The 23,152-nt window shown below is 39.6% G+C and overlaps 2 protein-coding genes across 2 annotated transcripts in view; both read left to right on the top strand.

The window, feature by feature from the left end:
* Positions 1–4,380, top strand: part of LOC101745469 (serum response factor homolog) — a 310,721-nt gene extending 306,341 nt beyond the window's left edge. Inside the window, exon 6 of the mRNA XM_038019190.2 lies at positions 2,345–4,380. The gene's annotated coding sequence lies outside the window, so the exon portion shown is untranslated. The remainder of the gene's footprint in view (positions 1–2,344) is intronic.
* Positions 4,381–20,190: 15,810 nt separating this feature from the next.
* The window catches only part of LOC110385069 (uncharacterized), a 36,343-nt gene continuing 33,381 nt past the window's right edge, over positions 20,191–23,152 (top strand). The window contains exon 1 of the mRNA XM_021347548.3: positions 20,191–20,486. The gene's annotated coding sequence lies outside the window, so the exon portion shown is untranslated. The remainder of the gene's footprint in view (positions 20,487–23,152) is intronic.

Genomic DNA, 23,152 nt, shown 5'->3' with positions numbered 1-23,152 from the left:
CAGCGGTGGCACTGCCCGGGAGTGCCTTTTCTATATGGGGCCTCGACGGTGACCCCGGATAAGCCGCAAACGGTGCGGAGGCTTGAGGCAATCCGTTTGCCTTCGGCGGTTGGTTCTAACGCGACGAGAACCATATTATATGCGAATTTATCGCGCCCGCTGTGCATTCGGTGCACGCTTACAATCGGGTACGCCTGCCCGATGAGGTCCTCCTTGACCAGCTCGACGTCGAGCTCCTTCGGTACTCCGCGTATTACTACGCGGAGCTCGCGATCCTCCTGGAGCGCATAAGTGTGGAAGCTTATGCGTTCCTTTCGGAGGTGGGCTGTCAGCGCCCTGTGGTCGTCCGGTGAGGCCGTTTTTATCTGTATGCCGTGCGCGATGTTACGCGCATGGATAACGGTGACGTTTTGTGCCTTACAGGCACGGGATACGCGATCCCACGCGGTCTTATCTTGTAAAATTACCGGCGGCGGCGCGGGAATTTTGCGGACGGACGCGGGTTGGGGTCGCGGCGACGGGGTTGCGCGGCGAGGGGAGTCGGGTGAGACCACGACTTTAGGCCGCGACGCGTTCGCGGCCTTAGGTTGTTTTGGCGCCGCGGACGATTCCACGGCGCGGGCGCGTTTTTTCCCGCGCGCGACGGTGGTGAACCCTTCCGAGGTTCCCGGTTGGGGACTCGCGGCGGACTCGTACTCCATTTCCGACTCGGAGTCGGAGCCGGAGCTTGATGCCGCGCAAGACGCGATCGACGCAGGCGCGGGGGTGGGGGGCGACATCGGCGAGTCGCGAGGTACCGGCGCGGGGGGCGACAACGGAGAGTCGCGGAGTGCCGGCGCGTCAAGGCCGGCCTTGTAAACTTCGAACCTTGCGATTATGTCCGGACAGACGTCGCGGACGAACTTCATGAATAGCACAGCGTTGGTGTCACTCATGGTGACGTGTGCCCGGGGGGGGCGTCCCCGGGACTTAAAGCAAACTCGCCGAAAGGCGAGTCCCCTGAGTGGGAGTTCACCCCCTGAGCTTTACCAGCTCCAAGGGGGGGGAGTGCCTTTGCCGTGAAAACGGCAGTCAGCTAGGATTGGGGTGGAGAGTTTGGAGGGTGGGGCCCCACTGGGTTGTGAGTGCCACAACAAGCGGTGATCGCAGTGGGGGTTCAGTCTTTAAAAAGACTGTTTTGCACGCCGAATAAGATAATTAAATTTAATAAATGAATGGATGAGTGATAATGATAATGAGTTGGCGTTTCGAGTGCACAACAACAAGCTCAAACTGTTTTTGAGATTCAAGGTCGCGACGCCAGCGACAGCGCGTCGAGAATGCACAACAATGTCGCGATCTATGCGACAACGACAATGTCGGGCAACTCACAACTCACGTTCGCGACGGCAGCGACAATTTTTCTCAAAAACGCGTCCGGACCAAATGGTGTTGCAATCGGAACTGTGAAATGATTGTATCTGTATTTTATTAATATATTGGTATCAATTTTCGCGACCAATTATAATCGAGCTGTGTGTGACGCTAGAAATGTGTGCGGTTGCTATAGTGTTCCCTGGCTCCACTGTCCTATAAAACTGTAAGATTACTCATTCAGAATACACACGCCAACTGGTAACTCAAGAAATAAACATCTTTTTAACCGAAAACAGTCCTCAAGTCCAAAATAAATCAAAATTCCAAAGCGACTTATGTGTTGCCGCTACATTAGATTTTGTGAGGAGTAAGTTTGTGCGTATGTAATTAAAACAATACGTTTTCGTCGATTTCGCCTGATTAATATTAAAACTTGAACACGCATCGAGGACCGATGATAATATAACAATATCATAACTTCGCTGTAATCACCTGACCAGTATCAACAGGATAAAGATAATGAAATTGATTATTAGTCCGGTTTACTGTTTAAGCGTGCTTTTTTTGGATTCTCAACGAAAACATATATTATTTTTATTATTATTATTATTTATTGGTTAGATGGGTGTACCAGCTCACAGCCCACCTGGTGTTAAGTGGTTACTGGAACCCATAGACATCTACAACGTAAATGCGCCACCCACCTTGAGATATAAGTTCTAAGGTCTCAGTATAGTTACAACGGCTGCCCCACCCTTCAAACCGAAACGCATTACTGCTTCACGGCAGAAATAGGCGGGGCGGTGGTACCTACCTGTGCGGACTCACAAGAGGTCCTACCATCAGTTAATTTTATTACTATTATTAGTATTATTACTTTCTATCAGGCACTAATTTACTGGTCTTCGTTAATGAAGCAGTTATGTGGTCCACTACTACAACTATGGATTGACTACAACACTAACCACGTCATTTCTATTTGTTTCAGAATAACTGAGAAGAAAAAAACCTGTTTTACGAATATTTTTTTTTTGTTGCAATAATTTGATGTACCAAAAACGTTTGGGTTTTAACTGTTTCGAATCATAATTTTTTTTTAATAAATAATAGTTAATTTAGTTTCATTTCATTTATTTAGGAGGTGGTTATATTGTAAGCGTTTATTGACTACGAATTTATTTAAACAAAACTGTAAAGCGTGAATCGTTTAAGTATTAATTTATTGAATCAAATGATGTTTATGAAAAATAAATGAATATCTTGTTTTATCACTCACTAACTCTTTTTCTCTCGGCAATGTCAGTAAAAAAGAATAAAAAAAAATCGATGAGTGTTAACTTAACCTTGTTTATGATTTACATAATCTATTGCTTGTAAGAAGAATTAATATTATTATTTTTTCAAAATTAATCAGTTTTGTTGCCGATTGTACAATACTTGCCAATTAATTATTTTTATAGTGGTAAAATACACTTGACGTGAACTGTTATAAGAGTGTTATGGTTTCCGAAGGAAACTTTTGTAACTTCACGTATACAGAAATTTTAATTTGGAAATTTTAATTAATCGAAATATTAGATACTAGTGAAATGTCGTAGTTTAAATAAAATATATGCGTATTTTTGTACTGGACATAACCCCGGTAGTATTATCGCAAGCGACTTATTGAGCAGACTTGGAAAATTGATCTATCAAATAATATCTTCGGTAGAGTACGCTCTACTTTTCGCATTGCTTGGAATTTATCATTTTCCTTATTTTCCAACGCGAAACTAGCAAATGTAATTAATTCTTGCTATAATGAAGTCGCTTGTGAAAACACTGCTCTTTTATGTGTAATCTTTATCGCTTGAGAGATAAATCTCCATTTTGATCCATCATTAATTGTAATTATATGTACGACCGAAAAAAAAACAATTGATGCCACGAGAAACTACATGAATGACCTCTTAGATTTTTGTGAATTTATTAAGACCAACCCGCCTATTACTGCCGTGAAGCAGTAATGCGTTTCGGGCTACGGGCTCCAGTAACCACTTAACACCATGTGGGCTGTGAGCTTGTCCACCCATCTAAGCAATTAAAAAAAATTAAAAAAGATACTGTTAGATACTAAAAGTGAAGATGCCAAATTCATTTGATTATATGATAGATACAATTGTTTGATACGCGCTAATAATTTTATAATTATCACTAATATATAGCTGATAGAACTTAACATCAAAGCTCAGTGCAGGCTTTTGCCATACACCGATAGAAGCACAAAGAAAACAATGCAAATAATGACGAACTAATGAAATCAAAACTTAAAAATGCTATTTATAAAAAAGTAGCTGTTCTAAAAGTTTTCTAGATGTTTCGATTTACTCGAATTCTTGTGGAAATTTTAACCTTTATTTGCTGGGGTTAAAGTTCAGTTTCTTGTGTCATTAATTTAGTTTGCAATTTTAAATGATTTTGAACTGTATTCAAATATGTTTTTTTTTTTGTAGCTGATTTTGTAAAAGAGCAGTGGTATTGCTTTGGTATTGACGAAATTAATTTTTGCACTTTTTTGAAGTGAGAAAACATTGAACTAGAAAAGCCCGTATTCGTTAAAATTTGTTAAATAGCCCTTATAACAAATTGGTGCAAAAATTTAAAAATGCTCCAATATAATGCAATAATGCGGAAGTCAAAAAACGAATGCATTCAAAATGTTGATACGGTGAAAAAACTACTTAATTGCTATATAAATTAGGTGGTGTCTCTAAAATTCATACCCATCTGAGATCCTCCGAGTTAAATACATAGATTTACTTCAGTTAACCCGCTCCGCTTATCACGCCGGCAATACCACCGCGACCTTACAACCATTACCTTACACGAAAGCATTTATTACGTTACGTTTGTAATTATTTTCGTTTTATTTTCATTTAGTATTTTTTATCGAAAGTTCATTGAACTGTGTACTGCGTTTCGTTTATCCTTTAATAATGTTCCTTTTCCTTAATTTTTATAGTAAAATAAATTGAAAAATATGAACACTTGTGTTTTTTTTTGTTTCTCCTTTATTATCACAGATCGAAGTCGTCGTGGCCTAAAGAATAAGACGTTCAGTGCATCCGTGTTGAGCGATGCACCGGTGTTCGATTCCCGCAGGCGGGTACCAATTTTTCTAATAAAATACGTACTCGACAAATGTTCACGATTCACTTCCACGGTGAAGGAATAACATCGTGTATTCAAAATGAAACCCGCAAAATTATAATTTGCGTAATTACTGGTTGTAGGACCTCTTGTGATTCCGCACGGGTAGGTACCACCACCCTGTCTATTTCTACCGTGAACCAGTAATGCGTTTCGGTTTGAAGGGTGGGGAAGCCGTTGTAACTATACTGAGAACTTAGAACTTATATTTCAAGGTGGGTGGCGCATTTACGTTGTCGATGTCTATGGGCTCCAGTAACCACTTAACACCAGGTGGGCTGTGAGCTCGTCCAACCATCTAAGCAATAAAAAAAAAGATCGTCTTTGCCTATGAACTTATTTAATTTTCATCTCGCTATATTATATTATATGTATATTTTATTGCCCTTGTAGGCAGACGAGCATACGGCCACCTGATGGTGAGTGGTTGTATGTTTCTATCATTCATGATGCATAATTTGTTCGACACCAAATCAGATCAACCTGACTTTGGCTGTTTTTATATTTTAATAGAGTTTCTAATAGGATTCACGTGGTTTCGTAAAGACTCTAATAAACAATTAGGACCTGGTGATCTGTCAACGCGTTAAACCACGTAGAACCTAAGTATATACTTTCCATTTAAACATATAATAACACTATCGAAGAAGTCAAAAGAAAACAGATCAAATTTTAAATTGTAATTGCTTTCAAAGTTTTTGTTTTTCACCATTCATTTTATGACTTTCCGTATGATAATAATTAAATTTGTTTTTCAAAAAATATTTTTTTATTGCCGTATAGGCAGACGAGCATACGGCCCGCCCACCTGATGGTGAGTGGTTACCGTCGCTCATGGACGTCGGCAATGCCAGAGGCAGAACCAAGCCGCTGGCTACCGCTTAATACTCTCCACAAGCCTCGTTTGAAGAAGGACATGTCATAGCGCTCGGGAAACACCGTGGAGGGAGCTCATTTCAAAGATGGATGGTACATGGCAAAAAAGACCTCTGGAAACGCACTGTGGATGACCGCAGTGGCTCCAGGTAGTATGGATGAACTCTACTCCGGTGCAGGGCAGTGCAATGGTTTACCATTAAAAACGGGATGATACCAAACAATTCCTCAGAGCACTCCTCATGGAACATACGGTACAATATTCTTTCAGCTCATTCTAGAACTGAACATGCGTGTCTTATCTATATAAGAATGCAGAGGTATTAAAAATCTCCTTTTGACCAAAACAGGTATATGACAAATTGTGGTTGAATTAGTTTTAACAAAACAATATTCAACCAAGTATTCTTAATTAAATGCTCTGGCTTATGATTCTTTAATTAATATTACAAGATCTAAAAATAGGATATTTAAATTCACCTCTTTATTTTTTGTGTAGTAATAATAGTCGAGAACGCCTACTGTCAGTAAAAAGGTAAAGATTCCCGCGATTACGAAGCCCCACAAAAACTTGCTCATTGTATTTATTGTGAAAAGCTCACGGCGAAGTATCGGTTACAAGTAATATTAACTTGCCTTACAGGGAATCGCCTTCACGGTTCGCTTTTATTCTGTAGTAAACAGAAATTGTAGAAAAGAAATGTTTTTTGCTTAGAAAATTCATGTTTGCATGAATAAAAATATCAAGCCTTTTGTTTTGAATCGCCGGACAGTCAGTGATGGTGTAACTAGTGGAGCTCTTTAGTCTACCCGTAATCGTGGCGTTTGCAGCAAAATATCCGGGACCCAGCCCTAAACACGTCATTACGGATCCTCCCGATCCATTAACGGTGCTTTTAGTTACCTCAAGCACCGGTCACCGTCCTCGCCGAACCCGTCGCTTGCGACGAAGAGCTCGACGAGTAAATTAACCTACAGACACAGCCCACTGAGTCTCTCGCCGGATCTTCTCAGTGGGCGGCGTTTCCGATCCCGTGGTAGATTTTGCGAAGCACTGCTCTTGTTAGGGCCAGTGTAAGCAACACCTCCAGTTTGATCCCCGTGAGCTCACCTTCACGCTAGGGTAGCGCTGATATAGCCTCTCAAGTCTATCAGCATAAGTAGAAAAAAAAGGGGACCCATTAACTGTGAAAATCGCGGTGAGAATCCGTTAAATCACAGTGTGTGTTACATTGTTTCCTGAATCAACGGTACCCTATGTCGTTTATCTGTCACAGCGCGTATTCAAAATATAAACAAAACAAGTGAATTAGCATAAAAATGTTCATACGTACGGATAAGATGTGACAGCATACCTGATTGAGTGGTTACTGGAACTCATAAACACTATAATGTGAATTCCAGCGTCCATCTTCAGACGCAGGTCCGAACGTGGTACATTGACATAAGTTCTGTCCACCTTTTTTTACGAGAACTCATGATTCCTTCATACTCATAACATTGGTCCATATTATTTGAGTATATTTCCTAGTATCCGATATTTCGGAGCACAGATACGTGCCGTCGTCGTGGCCGAAAGGATAAGAAGGACGTCCGGTGCATTCGTGTTGAGCGACGCAACGGCGTTCGAATCCCGCAGGCGGGTAGCAATTTTTCTAATGAAATACGTACTCAACAAATGTTCACGATCGACTTCCGCGGTGAAGGAATAGCATCAAAAATGAAACCTGCAAAATTATAATTTGCGTAATTACTGGTGGTAGGATCTCTTGTGAGTCCGCACGGGTAAGTACCAGCACCCTGCCTTTTTCTGCCGTGAAACAATAATGCGTTTCGGTTTGAAGGGTGGGGCAGCCGTTATAACTATACTTGAGATCTTAGACCTCTCAAGGTGGGTGGCGCATTTACGTTGTAGATGTCTATGGGCTCCAGTAACCGCTTAACACCGGGTGGGCTGTGAGCTCGTCCACCCATCTAAGGATAAAAAAACTGTCCTCCGTGCTTTTATCACTAAAGTTGGATTAAACTAAAATTGGATTATATTAAGACAAAGAAAAGTAAATTTACGTGCAAACATCAGCGTGTGATCTGCAGCTGTGTTTAGGCTTAGCCTCTGTTTTATTTAACCAGATAACCAGCTACTTTTTCTTCCATTTCGATATGAATAAGTTCCGACACTAGTCTGTCCGGTAAGATGAGGAATTACGCGAATTGCTGCTGATATACCTTCTGGAGTCATCCGCAGTTTCATCTTGAGAATAACCCTCCCAAATTCTTCCTGCACTCACCCTCAATTCATAGTGGGACGTCTTATGAGTCCTCACGATTAAGCATATCGTCCTGCTACATAATACGTCAGTGGACGGGCCATCACCATTTGTCCAATTGAAGTTGTAAAAAGACAACTTAAGCAAACTTTACGTTTATTTATTTATTGAAAATGAATTAAGAAATGGTCTAAGAATCATAAGGAATATTCAGTAATGGTCAATAATGAATATCTAGAAACAATATTTAAAAAGCCACGAATCGAAGTAGGCTAAATACAATATACCTATACGTATGTATTTTTTATTGCTTAGGTGGGTGGACGACCTCACGGCCCACATGGTGCTAAGTGGTTACCGGAGCCCATAGACATCTACAACTTAAATGCGCCACTCACCTTGAGATAAGAGTTCTAAGGTCTCAGTATAATTACAACGGATACCCCACCCTTCAAACCGAAAGGCATCACTGCTTCACGGCAGAAACAGGCAGGGTGGTGATACTTACCCGTGCGGACTCAAAAGAGGTCCTACCACCAGTAATTACGCAAATTATAATTTTGCGGATTTGGTTTTTATTCCACGATGTTATTCCTTCACCGTGGAAGTCAATCGTGAATATTGCTTAAGTACGTATTTCATTAGAAAAATTGGTACCCGCCTGCGGGATTCGAACACTGGTGCAACTCGCTCAACACGAATGCACTGGACGTCTTATCATTTAGGCCACGACGACTTCAGCGTATTAGCGTAATTAGAAAACTTTTAATTTTTGGATAGCCCTAACGTAAAAAAAAGATCAATTATTTAGTAACATTAATAAATACATCATTTGAGTTAAGAATTTTGAAAAGTAATTACTAACAACAATTATCGTAATTGCCTATAATTAAATTCATTACTGATCACTATTTAAATGTATAAAATCGTAACCTTTATGTCCTAGACGGTAAGGTCCATATGATGTGACCTACCCCAGTTCCAAGTAAATGGTCTATTTTGGTACACACCTTCACTATTTATTGACGAATCGATCGTATTGGCTCGCAGTCGACCAATAAATACGTTCCATTGAAAACATTTATTTACAGATTCATAAACTATGCCTAGAAAAACATGCATTTTTCTGTGTATGTATTTTTAGAACGATTGTTCGTGGGCGCCATGTTTGTTTGCTGTTTTTTTATTTTTTTTTATTTTACGAATAAGTGGAAACAAACAAAGGAGCATGGTCTTTTTTTGTGAAAAAAATATTTTTATTAAGTTTACTACTGACTGATCCGACTTAGTACCGCTTTTTTGGACTTGAAAGACTTTTTACTGCTTTACAATAACTTGTTCAGCTTATTGGCTTGAGTTCATTACTGGACTGTAAACAGATTTGCAAAGCTGCTTCAGTACTAACCCATTACCGTCATGGCCTTTCTGAGGCTCTAAGATTTCCTTTATGACGGCTTATGTTAGCTTGGACGACACCATATAGTGGCCATCCGACTTCTATAGTAAGAGTGTGGTACATCTTTGCTTTCTGAGACTGGGTACATCACAACCAATGATACCTCAACCTCTGTCTGCTGCAAGTGCTGACCGAGGACAGTAGCTTCAGAATGTACCTGGGTTGAGGCTGAACCCTTTGCAGAGTGTCATTTGGATGAGGCTTGGACACCGTTGAATATAGAAGCGCAACGTGCCGCACATGAGCCGGTGTCGGTCGCCGGATCTATGATCGACATCTACAAGTACTTGCAGAAGCCTAAGACAAAGCACATTTTCCGCACAAACTCGTCATTCGGTCGATATGGGTCGGAAACCCGAAACGTTATTGAGCGACCGGGGTTTTGCTCGGTTCAAATATGACATGTCATACCTACCTCCCCACGTGTAGATGGATTATTTCCTCGTGACCCCAAAAAAAAGGCCGATCATATTTGTGAACCTTTCAGATTCGGTTCGTATTGGAATTTGGTCTAACGAATTAAATACAAGTGATATGCGAACACGAGTGTACTGTGGTACACACGAAAAATAATATTTGACTTTTAAATTGCGCAATATTCAAAACGACAAATAACATCTTGTTCGTCTGCATTCAGGAAAGCGGGTCGTTATTGGAAACATCGAGAATTTTTATATAAAAAAAAAAACAATAAAGACGAGTTCAAACAACACTGAATACAATAATTCTTCTTCTTCTTTGTCGCTTCCTCATTACTGAGGGTCGTGACCACCTTGGTTTAGCTTTTGCACCAGCTTCCTCCGATGTTGCCTGCATTTGGCCTGCTTAATGGCGCCCGGGACGCTGGTGTTTGTGGCCTCCTTGACAATGTCCGTCCATCTGGTTGGCAATCTTCCTCGACTTCTCTTTCCTTCCACGTGACCTACAACTATTAAGTTTTTCAAGCTCTCATGATTTTGTCGGGCCACGTGTCCGAAATACTTGAGGAGACGCTGCATACAGATCGTAGATAGATGGATCTTGACGTTTATCGGTACCCAAACTCCATAACAAACACTCAGACGTGGCATATCACATTATAAATATTTCATATCTATTTTCATTGATTATTTCACAAAAACAATCGTAATCATAAAAGCATAATGGGTTTTACTAGGTATCTTTTTTATTATCACTTGAGAATGTGTCTCTTCCAGATTAGTTCTAGTTTTATTTGTAAGAAAAATAGTTATAATAATCAAACACTATATAAAAACAAAAACTACCGAAAGCCTAACTTGGAATCAAATGTGATGTATGGGCTAGCCACTGAAGCCGGATAAGGCAGTACCGCATTACAAATGCCCTCGAACGTATACAGAATAAATATATTTAAACTAATTAAATCGACCATATTTCGATCAAAGATAAATTACCATCGACTTCTTTCTTGCGAACGATTAAAGTATCATGTTGATTGACAATCGAAGTGGGATCTCGTGAGGCTGTGTGGCCAAACAAATTGATGCCTTTGTGAGGATCTTAATTTGAATTACTTTTAGGGCTGACAGACATTTTTAAGCACAACATTTCTTTCACAACAACCATTTATATTTTTCACTGTTATAAGCTGAAATGAAAATTACAATAAGCGAATAAGCTAAACTGTCGATTAATCTGATATCTGGTTACTTGTTGATAAAACCTAAATGTCATTAGCTTGGCGGGCTCCGGATAGCCTGCCGACCGAGAGGGCTGGTGGTCGTGGTACCGACGACCGCCGGTCCGGCGTCCCAAGGGGCAGGGTGACGGGAGAGATGTGCTCCGCACTAAACGCTTCACTTTCCCCCTTTGCCTTTTCATGAGTTCTGCCTCATGCGAGGCTTGGACGTTGGTTGTTGAGCGACAGGAGGTTTTAGTCAGTTCGACTCCGACATGCCCCGCCCTCCATCCCCAGTGGAGGACGGAAGTTCGGCGATTTCCTCCTGACAAAAAAAAAACCTTGGCAGCAAAGGTATATTTGTCGATTGTTATATTAGTCCCTCTAAGAATACAGTAACACCTTCTATCTATAGTTAGAATGGGGTGATTAATCTATGTTTCAAACCTCGAACATCATCAAAACATCGTATTAACAAACTATTTCAGAACACAGCTGTCCTAGTTTGTAAGGCTATCTACAATCAGCACTCACTCAACGGTTAATTTGCAAACCTAATTTCTGTATGTTACGCTACATATGGATTGTTATAAATTCAACGTTCAGAACGGACCGATGTTTCAACCCAGTGACGGACTTAGTTTGTGAAATGAATGTTTGAAATTCATTTTTTCTCTCGGTACCAACCCGTAATTATCGTGTATGTTAAAATTGAATGAGTTAATGACCTAAATAATTAGACGACATATTCTATCAACACTAGAAGTCGTCGTGACTTAAAATTATTAAAATACGTAACCAACAAATGCTCACGAATTACTCAGGAATGAATATCGTGTAATAGAAATCAAACACGGAAAAAAATTAATTTGGATGATTTACCGGTGGTAGGGCGTCCTGTGAGCTGACACGTGTAGTTATCACCACCCAGCCTATATCAACCGTGAGGCAGTAATGCGTTTCGGTTTGAGGTGTGGGGCAGCAGTTGTACTATAACACTGAGATTTAAAATTTATGTCTCAACGTGGGTGAAGGCATTTATATTGTTGATCTTTATGAGGCCGTGAACTCTTCCACCTATCTCATCATCCTGCCCTTCTCCCAATCGCATGAGGTTGGCACAAAATGTTTTCTCCTTCCATACTCCTCTGTCATATACCATTTCTTCGCTCACTCCCCTCTTACACCTATTTAAGAGCACCAAGAGGCGCAGGAAGCAGATGCATGCTTGAATGAGATCGCAAATTCCTCTAGGGTAAACAATACCAATTTGCCAGTCGCAATCGCCCTATGAGGAGCTGAGGACCGGACGAGTTGGAAACAGCTTACGAAACTAACCACGGCCAAGTTTCAACGACACGACCTTCAGTAATGAAGAAACCGATGAAGAAGAAGAAGAAACAACACCATCATTGTTATCCCTCTCAGAATCAGATTTAGATTTAAAAATCAAAGGATCTCTGATGATGCTATCTCTCCGGCTGTTAAGAACACGGATCCGCTGCCCTGGCTTCCGCGAATTACTACAATTTCCACATAATTCTTTGATATTAACAGTTTTGTCTACAAAGTTCTTCTCGCCCCACTCATTAGTATTCAGGAATGCTATCATTATCAGAACAACAACTATGTCATAGTAAGTAGAGTACGAACAAGAGTGCCCCTGACTAACGTACCGAGTCCGTCCCCGGATATTTGTATAGGCATATATTTGTGGCTCTGCGGTTTGTGGTTACACAAATTCCATTTACCTATTCACTCTAGATACAACAACTTTGTGACTGTGTTAGGGAGATTTGTCGCAAACCAGACGCGGAACAAACTTGTTGTATGGCAAATTGGGATCTCGTTCGAAAGGCTTCTATTAAAGTGTGTTTGAGACAGATTTGCATACTGGTGATAGGACCTTTTGTCTTACTGATGGTAGGACCTCTTGTGAGACCGCGCGGGTGGGTACCACCACCCCGCCTATTTCTGCCGTAAAGCAGTAATGAGTTTCGGTTTGAAGGGTGGGGCAGCCGCTGTAACTATACTTGAGACCTTAGAACTTATATCTCAAGGTGGGTGGCGAATTTACATTGTGGATGTATATGGGCTCCAGTAACCACTTAAACACCAGGTGGGCTGTGAGCTCGTCCACCCATCTAAGCAACTAAAAAAGAAAAATAGATTTGCATACACGTATATTAGTTGTATACGTCTACAATCATAGTCGAATAGGACGAAAAGACAAAACGTCTATTGTGCTCCTTGTAAATCTTTGGATTTTGTTCTGCAGGAATCAATTTTTCTTACAAAACATGTAGAAATGTACGTTCATGAACGATTTGCACGACGAATGAATATTTCAATCCTATTTGAAGCCGAGTGGTATTTTTATTTCACCTACCAAATCGATGGTGGCCTAGGAGGCTATTCCAGCTATGACTTGATGGGTAGCTCACGGGCTCAACCTTAGAGAAATTGCTGACACTAGGCCTACCAAGAGCAGTGCTTCGTAGAATCTAGAATCCGATCGGAATCGCAACCCACTGAGAAGAACCAGGCGAGAAACTCATTGGGTTAGAAGACCAACCAATGCAGAAGACACAAATTATTTGTGTTTTCTGTATCGGCAGTCAGTTAGTTAATCTTAAAACCCACATTTAAGTTCGCGTGTAACTTATAAATCTGAAATCATGGTTGACTTTTGTTTTATTGCTTAGTTGGGCGAACGGTCCACCTAATATTAAGTGGTTACCGGAGCACATGGACATCTTCAACGTAAATATCTACACTTGCCTTCAGACATGAGTTCTAAGGTCTCAGTTTTAACAGTCACCCCGCTTTTCAACCGGAAACGCATTACTGCTTCACGCTAAAAATTGGCACGGTTGTGGTACCTACTCGTGAGGAATTACAAGACGTCCTACCACCAGTAAATCAGTGACTAAGTAACTACTCGATTTTCTGAAAATACCCAAGGCTTGGAACACGAATCCAACTATTGCTTACTTTGAGGACTGGTGTTTGAAATAACACAACGCCACAGAAGCCAAAATAGAACAGATCAAGCCTCAGTTATCGGTAAAACATACATTTCAAGTACTTTTGAATATCTAATTGATGAGTGGAGGGCAAGTAAAAAATGAAGGCGGTCATTATGAAAATTTTCCTCGTGGTCACTACACAAGAAAAAACAGTCATTAGTAATTCACGAACCGAATCCCCATGAATATTTCGTCGCCCGCACTATGGGCACATTATTTTAATAATGTCCACCATAATTGGGATCGCGCGTCACTTTTTGTTCGGCTAACCATAAATTTGGTTCGGACAAATTTTGTCGTACACTGATTTTCATGATCGTGTTATGAATAATGATATTTACGTTAAATTATACAAAACCGAATGTTTTCGTAAAAGTTCAATATCTATAATATATGAATACGAGAAGCAAAAATTTTTTAATCCCTTTTTACGAAAGAAACGCGGACGGAGGAGTATGAAATTTCCCACACTTATAGAAACTAGATGATGACCGAGCTTTGCTCTTTTTTTTTTTATAACGCCATCTTGTTGTGTCTTTAAAGCGGCTAGTTGCCCTCAATTAAGAAAAATAGTATTATTATTCGCCAATATATGTCGGGAAGAGTTGATTATTGAAAACACGAATAAAACAACATTTTCTAAAAATAAATCGTAGCTAGATCGATTTATAGCCCCCGAAATCCCCTGTATACTAAATTTTATGAAAATCGTTGGAGCCGTTTCCGAGATTCAGATTATATATACTTAGACCACTTACCATCAGGTGGACCGTATGCTCGTCTGCCTAGAAAGGCAATAAAAAAAGGATTATCTTTGTATATAGATATTTACAGTCTGGTTATATTAGAAGCGTATATATTAATATACAAGAATTGCTCGTTTAAAGGTACCTATAAGATATAGAGAAGTGCAGAATACTAATATCTTTTTTTTAATTATGCATTAATAATACATTAAATCCATAAAAAAAAACATTACACACACCACCATGTATTTGACATATAATTATATACTCTTCGTTGATTGTCAAACTTTTGTTATTGCTTAAAGTCTGTGGTCAAATTGAGAATAGGTTAATATTGTTTATCTTTAATGTTATTTGTCTATGGTGTGGTTTTGGCGAAATCTGTAACTAGAACCATAATAATGTTCAATCTTATAATTTCAATTAATTATAGTCGAATTTCGACTACTCCGGAACTACTAGTGATTATTAATACGGACAGTTGACTATCTTTTTTTTCCTATCTAAGCTAATAGCCTTGAGAGACTATTTCAGCGTAACCTTAACTAGTAGGTGAGCTCTCTGGGCTCAAACCTGACGACGTTGCTAACACGAACCCTAGCAAGAGCCGTGCTTCGCAGAATCTACCACCGGATCGGAAACACAACCCACTGAGAAGATCCGGCGAGAAACTCAGTGGACTATGTCTGAGGGTAGTCTGACTATCTATGAGATAGCCGTTGTACAAAGCAATTGAAGCTTTGAAGTTTTGAGCTTTTGGCCAAATGAGACGAAGGCCTGGGCTCGTCGTACCGGCGCAAATAAAGCACCGTAAATCCAAAACCTTGTGATTTAATGGTCACAATGTTAAACTGAAAATCTGTATGCCCGCGCACGCCAATACCTAAACAGCAACGTCCGCTGCGAATATGGCGCGAACATCATTGTGCGGCGACACGTCTTATCGATCCAGAGTTTTCATTCGACACCGTAACAATGAAACTCGAAAAATCGCTTCTATCAACTACAACTCCCCTAGCACTACTTTATGTGCCGATAGCCATCGTAAAACACAAGATATTTAACAGACGCCTGAGTTTACTGGTGGCAGGACGTCTTTTGAGCACGCACGGGTAGGTACCACCACCCTGCTTGTTTCTGCCGTGAAGCAGCGGCCGATGGCCACAGGAACCCTAACCACTAACCTGTGATAGACGTAGCGTAAATGTGTATATGAGCTGACGGTTCACCTGACACTAAGCGGTTAACCAAGTCGAAACATGAGCTCTAAGTCAGATCACCACTCGAAAAACTTCACAACTTAAAATGCAAAGTAGTGCTTTTGGTTCGCCATACCACCAGCAAAACTGCGTATTGTCAGCCCATCAATAATACCTTAACATTGTTACCGACAATATCTACATTAAGCCGCCTTCTCGTCTGGCCGGCGTGACCAATAAAAACAAAAGATAGCCTTTTCCCCACCCCATTAAAACTACCAATCGACTTGACCGGATAATGCACACAAAAAATGGGCACTAGCAGCAACATAGCTTCGTACACGTCTGGAATTGCTTACTAAGCGCAAGCAAAAAGTACAAGAAGGCGATCGTGCTATGCGACTCCTCCATAATGAACCTCATTCTGCTTGAACCGTTGAGTGCCAAGATTAAATTAAAAGATCGGACTAAGTGTCTTGTTTGATGGTTAATAATTTTCGTTACAATATATTACTAGGACTAGTGGTCCCCCAGTTGTCGAAATTCGACTATAATTATTAATTTAAATTATAAGTTTGAACATTATTGTGGTTCTGTTGTCAAAGACTTATATATAGACTATTATACTTCTCTAATCAAAGATTTCGCCAAAACTACACTAGAGACATTCTCAATTTGACCACAGACCAAAAGTTTGACAATAATCCATGAGGCTAAATTTATACATGTCTTGTGTCAAATACATGGTATTGTGTATGATGTTTTTATTTTTTATTTAGTGTATTTTTTATGCTTATTTAAATAAATAAAAATAGTATTCTGCACTCTTCTCTATATTCTCTATAAGTGTGGAAAATTTTATACTACTCCGTTCGCGCAATTATCGTAAAAAGCGGTACAAAGTTTCTGCTTCACGTACTAAATATATATAGATAAAACAGCTCTATTCCATTATTTGGATTATTTTTGCATATTAAGCCCAATTAATAATTTATCAGAAAATAATTTCGAACGATCCCTATTTTCACTTTTTCCGAGAACCGGGAGGGACCGGGCCCCCCTCCTGTCCTCGTGCTGCTAGAAAGGAAATAAATATTTTCCAAGAATCGTCCTGTGTTTTATAAAAATTGAATTGAACCGTCTTATTTTGTCAATAATTTGAGTCCATCGATCGGATGGTAGACAGTTACCTAGCATTCATTCTATGTACATGTCTATCCTTAAATAGTTAATAATATTAAAAAGTCATCCCTAACTTTCCCGATCTAGGATTTTCGAATGTGTTGGGCCTAATGGAAAAACTTACAAAATGGGAACGTATCTATGGATGTTTTCTTTTTATTAGATACAAGCGGCCCGCTCCGGCTCCGCTCGGGTCTTTAACAAAAATTTCAACGATATTTAACGTTGTCTTTTTATTTTAAATAAAATAACACTTATTGCAGCATTACTACATATAATAGTTAGAAATATGCTGTCGCATACTTTTTGTATGTAATAATGTGTTCTACAAAGTCGTAGTACATTATTTTATTCTATCATCAATAGTTTTCGCAGGGCACGCGATTTAAAGAATAATTTAGCTAATTTTTTTACACCTTGGGTTACATTATTGGAGTTTTAGTAAGGATCCCTATTTTTTTTCAAAAAATATTATTACCTATGTATGTCACTCGGGAATAGTGTAGCTTCCAAACAGTGAAATAATTTTTCAAATCGGTTCAGTACTTTCGGAGCCTATTCAATACAAATAAACAAATCTTTCCTCTTTATAATATTAATAATATAGGTAATAGTGAAATTAGAATTTTTAAGTAGTACATTTCACTTATAGCCTTCTTAGTACGAACTACCAAACCACCACTCCTTTGTACGAAATAAAGACACTTCGGACATGGTTACCTCAAAAAGATTGCTGTAAGAGACCTACCTTTTACTTTTTTTGTAGTCTGTGATCATTAACCAACCTTAACTCTGCCATTGCCGGTCCCAAGCCCGGATGAGAAAAGAGGAGGGTTGAGTAGAGCTGGACATTCCTACCGTAAAACGTCAACGCCGAGCACTGGGCGGCGGGAAATAACCCAGCCCCCGGATACAACCAGAGACCCGGAGCGGGACCAGTTTGCTGTGAAGGACTAAATCCCTTCGAAATACTGATGTGGAAGGACGTGGGAACCCACCACAATTACATCCCAAGAGAGTCATGTGCAGAGAAACATTTAAACTGTTTCAAGGCCATGACCACGACCCTCAGTAATGAGGAAACCGACGCAAGGAGGAAGATCATTAACCAGCACCCTGCTCTCTACGCTGTTCTATTTGCTCATTTCAAATCTAACTTACTTACTGTAGAGTAAAACCACTTTACAAACTAAGCGTATAGTTTGAGCGTGCCTGACTCTAACGATAGGCCTAATTTTGCTGGCTTGTCTCATTTACATCATTAACACGCTAAACCCGACTAAAACGTAATTGGAAAATTATTGAAACTACATAGTTTTCGTTGAAGGGTCGAAATTTGACTATCATCACGGACACATGAAGATTTATTAGATTTAATACATTTCCTTTATGGTATAAATGTTGACACTTAATAAAAACCTAATAAGAAAATAAATAAAAAAATTGCATTAATAATATTAATACTACTAAAAAGAAGAAAAAAAAGCAGCCCACAAACACAAAAGAAAATCGGACTCAACTGCCCTGACTTTGTTCATCTATGATAGATATGACGAGAAGAAACTAAATCTAAAAAGAAACTAATTTGCGGTAGGCGGCGGCTTGGCTCTGCCCCTGGCATTGCTGAAGTCCATGAGCGATGGTAACCACTCACCATTAGGTCGGCCGTATGCTCGTCTGCCTACAAGAGCAATAAAAAAAATCAAAGGCCGAATGAAAAATAAAGACATACATATATCCATTTGCGTTTCTCCAATTCCGTCCCCGCAGGACACTAGTTTAAATCAAAATATTAACTTTTTAATTGCAATTGTTAAGCAGTCATACTATTTTTGACCATGCCTAATAACAATTACCCAAAAGTACACCACAAAAAACGTACCCAAAAACTAAGGTAAAGTTAACAAAATCCAACAATTTAACGGCATTATAAAGCTTTTATTACATTCATTTCAACATAATTCGATGTTTTATTATCATTAGATCCGAACAGAAACCAATATCTTACAAAATTCACATCCAAAACCATAACTTAATACTTTTACGGTGAGATTACTCTCTTGCTCTAATCATTATATCGAGGGGTGAAATGCCATTTAGTTTCAGCGACATTTCGCCTAATATGCAACATTTATCTTTGTAATTAAAGGTGTGTTTTATTTGGTACTAGCGACCCGCCCTCACTTCGCTTCGGAAACTGTAATTTATTATTGATTTCTCCACTATTTAATGGATGTTATTATACATATAAGCCTTCCTGTTCAATCACTCTATCTATTAAAAAAAACCGCATCAAAATCCGTTGTGTAGTTTTAAAGATTTAAGCACACATAGGGATATAGGGACAGAGAAAGCGACTTTGTTTTATACTATGTAGTGATTAGTATCAACAGTTCGATGATTTTAATTGAACTTCAATTAAGTTTACTCCATTTAAATAGCTGAAGAAGTCTTTGTGTTATGAGATTTTTTCCAAATCTCTCTTTTGTCGTATCACTCTTGTCAGAGCGGTCGAGGTGGTCACTCAGTATCATTGCTGTGGGTAGATGCTATGCGCCTCACGATCAATCTTTTCTCTCGATTTGTGATGAGCCTGGTACACTCGTGGAAACAACCGTCAACCGCGGACTTCACTTGGTCCATCCATCTTTCCACATATTAAATTTTAAATGGCTCTCATGTAAAATTGCAAAAATGTCACTTAAACCAAATACCCGTTGATATTATTTACGAAATTTCGAATGCTTTAGACCAAATTGCTTGATGTAGTCCTTTAGTTTTTACGTACGTAAGTTAGTTATTTTTAGGTGTGATATTATAGAATTAAGTCTCTCGATGAAGATAAGGCGTACGTAAGACGAGTATGTAAGCTGTAGGCGTGCATGTTGGGATTGGAAGCCGGCTGTAGGGCGTGTTCTGACTTGCATAGATTAGTATTATAATTATATTAAGACGTATTATAATTATATTAACACGCGACGTACACATTTCGAAGATTTGAACCAAGCGTTGGGCCAACGCATTGGATATGAGCCTATTTGTCTTCGTTAGCACTTGTGGCGTTTAAGAACGCAGCTTTTTATGATGCGTAAGCCGGAACGCAAGAGAGGTGGGAAAAAGAATATAGTCTGTGACACGGGACCTTTTTACCGCCAAAAATTTAAAACGTTAAAAATAATTTATAATGTGTTTAATAACTAATGTAATATAGTTACTTAGAATTGTTTATGCCGCTACAACAATAAAATTTATATTGTTTCAACTGTGGTGTTAATTATATAAAACACGACTTTACGGCGAAATAAAGAAGGGACTCTATATGAACTCCCTCGCACTAAAAAACTTCACACAATTGTGATCTCGCAAAATCCTCTATTTCATTGGCTAATCTATGGAACTGTTTATAAATAATTGACGGCGATAAATTTTAAGATGTAGTCTGTCATCGGACGTAAGTGGCAGGGCGTAAGGAGCAACCATACGTTCCTGCTCCAAGGCTTTGGAAACAGTTGGTACCAACGTTGCAACGTTTATGGGATCTATATTGGTATGTAGTTATCAACTTAATCTCTATCCTACCTACCTAATCTCGTTCTTGCAATCCTAGTAGAATCATGAATTTTCGAACACCCCATTCGAATATAAATCGAAAATTTTCCCAATTATAACAATACATAGCGATAGAATTGAAACGCGGATAGCAATAGCGAACGTCAATCAAACTGAGTGTGGCAACGTAATCAAGAAACCGATCCATCCTTAATAAGGACTCTTGATTGTTCGAAAAAAAAAAACGTTAAAATTACGAGATGGAAAGATCGTGTTACGGGCGACGACAAAAAATCGCACACATGAAGCGTACGCGGGTAAGGATCGAGTTGTCAGGAAGGAATTTAATTACAGCCTACGATTTGGTCGGATTCGATGTAAACGATTTGTCGTATTGCGGTCGATTCGTTTTATTGACGTGACAACGTCTTATAATTCGATGGAGCCGGCTGCACGCACGAAAAAACATGACTCATGCGGCGTTACCTCGCTCTGAGGCGTATTTTCTTATGAAGTTGTCACGTTCAACTATCGTCAGTAAACCGACTTTACAGACAACCGATTTTTTTTAGACAATTGTGACATAAACGTTGAAAAGCAAAGCTATTTAACATGACGATTTTCATAAATTAATTGTTATAGTTAATGGAATAGATTTTAGTAGTTGTTGAAGATTCAACAAGGTTTGATATGTTTTTGAATCGTATCGAATTGTATAAACAAGATGTGGAGTTGTAGATAGTCTTGTGTCTCGTGATACCTGTATAGGGCGTAACTCTGTCTCCTGCCGATCGTAGTCGAAGCATACGGAATGATTTTTACACCACCGTTATTTTAAATAATCAAATATTTCGGTGTTTGTGTTGTCGCTAACTTGGATGTATTAAACTATCGCTTATTCTACAAAATTACAGATAAACAGCTTTCTTAATTTATCTTACGAATACCATTCCTTTTTTTTTCATATCGTATTGTCGCTAACTTGAGTGTGTTAAACTATTGCTTATTCTACAAAATTATAGATAAACAACTTTCATAACCTATCTTACGAAGATCGTTCTCGGGATTTTCAAGTCACCATAAAACCTACTTAGACAATTAATTAAGAATTACCACTAATGTGGACTGATTGAATCTAATAGAATCTGCGGTGTCTGTACTTTTGCACGATAACTGTAATTTAGGACTACGCAAAACGCTAAGCCGCCAAAAGTGAATTGTGATTAAACACAATTTTACTAGCAGTAGGACTTCTTATGAGTCCGCACGGGTAGGTACCACCACCCTGTCTATTTCTACCGTGAAGCAGTAATGCGTTTCGGTTTTAAGGGCGGGGCAGCCGTTGTAACTATACTTGAGACCTTAGAACTTATATCTCAAGGTGGGTGACACATTTACGTTGTAAGTGTCTTTGGGCTTCAGTAACAACATAACACCACGTGGGCTGTGAGATTGTCCACCCAATTAAGCAATAACAAAATATTTTTTTTTTTTAAAACAATGCGAAAAATGCTTCCGTGCGCTCCGACGATCGCACACGAGCTTATAATATTCAGCGTACGCGCATCTCGCAAAAAGCTGAATCGACCTTTTTGGAACGAAGCCTCTCGTTTTACTAGGGGGAAATCTTATGTTAATTACGGTGAGACGCTGACGAATCCAGGCGAGTAGAACATAATATTACGTGATTGCTGTTTTCTGTAGGCCTATTTTAAGCAACAACGAAGTCAATTAATCTTCTGGCGCGAATTACTGGTGGTAGGACCTCTTGTGAGTCCGCACAGGTAGGTACCACAAACCCGCCTATTTCTGCCGTGAAGCAGTAATGCGTTTCGGTTTGAAGGGTGGAGCAGCCGGTGTAACTATACTGAGATCTTAGAAACTTTTTTTTTTTTTTATCGCTTAGATGGGTGGTCGAGCTCACAGCCCACCTGGTGTTAAGTGGTTACTGGAGCCCATAGACATCTACAACGTAGACGCGCCACCCACCTTGAGATAGGCCGTCGTGGCCTAAAGGATAATACGTCCGGTGCATTCGTGTTGAAGCGATGCAACGGTGTTCGCATCCCGCAAGCGGGTACCTATTTTTCTAATGAAATACGTACTCAACAAATGTTCACGATTGACTTCCACGGTGAAGGAATAACATCGTGTAATAAAAATCAAACCCGCAAAATTATAATTTGCGTCTTGCGTTCCTGCTAGAAGAGTCAATTTGTTCGACCATTGAAATATTAACAGCACATGAGATGGTATTATCTAACGGTAGCCATCAAATTGAAACGCGTTAATGTCTCAGTCAAGCTATAGACTACACATAACGAGATTATTACTTTTTCTGGGCCAGGGACCGAACCTCCTTCGAGGTCCCCGCGGCTAGAGGGCGTGGGGGGTATATGGGACTGGACGGTCCACAGATGGGGGAACAAACAGCGGATCCAAGGACAACAAAACCACATGCCTATATTTTTTTTCTTTTAGTGCATTTTTTTCTTTTAGTGCACTAGAAAAAAGCCGGAAGCATTCCTTCAGTATCGCCTCCCGCTGCCCACCTAAGTACATTCGAGTATCTTATGTACCCGTAATAGCACGAAAAAACGGCAGTCATGCAATATTAATGCGGCCTCAGGTTACCGCGGCGGTACCCTGACGAGTAAGTGAAAA

Source organism: Bombyx mori, chromosome 23, assembly GCF_030269925.1.
Source record: "Bombyx mori chromosome 23, ASM3026992v2".
Classification (NCBI taxonomy): domain Eukaryota; kingdom Metazoa; phylum Arthropoda; class Insecta; order Lepidoptera; family Bombycidae; genus Bombyx; species Bombyx mori.
The sequence above is the reverse complement of the archived record's forward strand: the minus strand, read 5'-3'. Positions and strand labels throughout refer to the sequence as shown.